Genomic DNA, 3,572 nt, shown 5'->3' with positions numbered 1-3,572 from the left:
AAAGAGTGTTTATATTTAAGGAACAAATATTTTTATGAACCGGTGCTTGTAATTAAGGACATAAGTAGTAAATAAGGATTATTGAAATATAATAATATTGAGTTATTGATGACCAATAATTTTATTTTAGGTGTTGGATTGAAGATAATGGTGCTTAATAAACACTATGATTAAAAAGTTATAAAATAAATTATGCGTACCGTAAATATTCACAAAATAATAAGTAATATTGGATGTTTAAATGAGTTTTACATGTAGGTATAATTTATTTTATAACTTTTTAATCATAGTGTGAATTCAATAAGCGCCGTTATCTTCAATCCAATACCTAAAAATAAAATAATGAGACTATCAATAACTCTATATTATTATATTTCAACAATACGTATTTAAATAAATTATGCATACATGTAATTATGCAAATTATTATACATATTAAATTATTTGGGATCGATGACCGTAGTTTTTCCCTATCATAACTAAGCTTCACACTTGACAACAAGTCTTCCCAATACTACATTCTTAATGATATTTAATGATGTTGATGTTGTATATAGTGCTAAAGGTTGGTATATGATTTAAATAGGATCAATAGAGTGCCTTTGTGAAAATGGTGAATGGAAGGGTACGATGCTAGCTTCTTTCAACCAATCATGACTTTATTATACAAAATTATTATTTTATTATACAAATACAATGCATTATGCTAATTTACTTTTCCCATTTCAAATAATTAAGCCATTTAGCTGTTTTACATATATTAAGAAAAATATATAAATAATATATTATTTTTAATAAATTATTTTTATTAGTTATTAATGTATTATCAATGTTATAAATGCATAATAAAAAATATTGTATTGAAAATAATGTAAATAGAATTAATTAAAGAGTAAGATAAAAAAAAATGCATTAAAAATTGTAATGTGATTTTTAATCAAAACGCCTCCGATGAATTGCATAATAACTTGTCAACCTACTCAAATACTTACTTAACAAAAAATGATATTATTGAAATAAAAAATTGACATAATACTCTATAGGTACTGTTCACCATATTTATATTGTGAATTGTATTTTTTTTTATTTAAAGAAAATATTTTTAAAAAATTATTTATATCTTTAATCACTTTAAATATTTTATTAATCACTAAAATATAAGTAATTAATCATTAAAATGTAAGACGTTAACTACTTTAAAGTATTAAAATTTAAAGATAAAATAAATATTCTAAGATAGTTAATATCATGTAATATCAATTATTTTAGTGATTATTGAAATATATGTTTAAAATAATTAATGAAAAAAATCTGTATAATTTTTTTTAATCTTAAAAAATAAAAAACATTACAATTTATATTATATATATAAAAGTTGTATTTGAATTACACAGGTGATTACTAAATTGATGTATATTTGGGCAAGTTGGGAAGTGCTGGGCTGATTATAATTGTCCGTACATTTTTCCTTATTTGGTCCCTCCCATTCATCCCACACAGAAAACAGTGCAAATAATCCACACATTTCAAGACCGTCTAGTATGGAGTATGGACTAGCTTTAAAATATTCTGTTTAATTTTGCAGGGAAAATAAAAGTTATACGGAAAACGCATGTTCCAAATAGATTATAAAATGAGATATTATTTAGAAGTAAGGTTTTATAATATAAACAAATCTTATATGGTACAGAGTTTATCAATTTAAATTTCAAAAGTTGGACGCCCAATGCCTCAACTCCTTAAACGCGTAAAAATAAGGTCTCTAATATCTGCTAAATACCCTTTCTTTTTTTTAGTTTAACGGCGGAGCTAACGTCTGCAAATCGACAACGCACTATGCTCATATTAAGATACAGGACCAACACCACAAATTGAAGAGGAAAGATGGGTTCACAAATATTGTGGACTATTTGCTCAAGGGTTTTTCCCTTTGTGATTTTTTGACCTGTTTTACACATAGATTCTGTGCCATCCACCGAGTCCAACAGTCAACAACTGATCTGTTCAACTCTTCTCATTTTTACGTGATCGTTTTGATGATCAGATTAAATTGGATGCACAATAGTTTCGCAAATCCGATCAAAAGGGCCGCGTTTTGTGCTCCAGTTAGTTGCAAAACTCTTTAATAAATAGATGACTATGTTCAGTTTAGTAAATATACCAACTTATTCTTGTTCAACTTCGTCCTAAATTTTATTTCTGTCTCTTTACCTAAAATGATTTGTCCTTTCAGATTTCTGAGTGCTCATAATATCATAGTTCTTGTAGTTATAACCGTCATATTTAAATTGTGTAATTCTAGAACAATTTTCAACAATGCAGTGCATTGGAGTGCAGTGCAGAAGTAAAACAAATATAGTGTAAGTGAGTTATTTTATTAGAGGAACTTCGTGATTGATAATCTGTCTTGCACAATTTTAGACAGTTATGCGAAATGTCTTAAAAAGAGTGGTTTAATCCGCAACTCATTTGTATCCTACATTGTCTTGTATGTCTTCAAATACAAACTATCTTATTCTATTATGAAAACCATAAATTTCAATATTGATTCCAATTTGTTCCCATTAAACACTCCATTTGGTTAATTATTCTGTTTCATAAGATTAACATTTTTTCTGGTTAACATTGTATCATAGAAAAGAACCAAAAGAGTATACTCATATAATATAACCAAAAGGGTATATAATTATTGACTAGGAAAACCTTAACAAGTACAAAATTGAATACTACCTCATAATTAAGTTCTTCAAGATGATACTTAAGAAAATCATATTCCACACAAATTAATCTTCCTCAAACTTAATTACAAGTGCATAACAGTATAGATTTGAAAATGCTAGCTATATGCTTAATTAGTTAATTGTTACAAGTGATCAAGATACAAAAGAAGCCATATTTGGAACGGTAGAAGGTGAAAATGCCAAGAAAAATAAAAGCAACAATATAAAAACAGGAACAAAGAGAAACATCAAAGGTGGTGGTGGTAGAGGAGGCATCACCAAAGGTAAAAGTAGAATTGACAAAGCCAGAAGAACCAAAATCAAGAAAGAGTACCTAATCATGCATCCACTACTAGTACTAGTGCTCTCTTTTACCATCATCATCTTCAATGTTGAACCACACCATGAAAAAACCACATTGACAATGGAATGAAGAACATTGAGATCAATATAGTGGGTATGGTGAATGATTGTGGCTATAAATGTGTGTTATTTATTATTTGTGAGAGAGTTTTGTGGAAATTGAAAAGATGAAGGAATTGTGAAGAGGGATGAGGGGGGATTTTATTGTTAATCTTTTAGAAAGGGACAAGGATATTTTGAGGACATAGTCTTTATCATTGTAAATGCCAAAGGAGTCATTGTCTAAGATAAAAAAAAATGTCTTGGTTCAACCAACTCAAATGTACGTTGCATCAAAATAAAACTACTTGTATTATACCCCATGATTCAATGTGCAGGGTCATTTAGATGACTTTCTTTACTCACCCTTTTTTAAAATTTCTTCCTATCTTTTTATTATTTTTATTATAAGAAACGGACCCATTTGCCTTTTTTGGATTTCAAATTGGT

Source organism: Cicer arietinum, chromosome 3 (genome assembly GCF_000331145.2).
Source record: "Cicer arietinum cultivar CDC Frontier isolate Library 1 chromosome 3, Cicar.CDCFrontier_v2.0, whole genome shotgun sequence".
Taxonomy (NCBI): Eukaryota; Viridiplantae; Streptophyta; class Magnoliopsida; order Fabales; family Fabaceae; genus Cicer; species Cicer arietinum.
The sequence above is the reverse complement of the archived record's forward strand: the minus strand, read 5'-3'. Positions refer to the sequence as shown.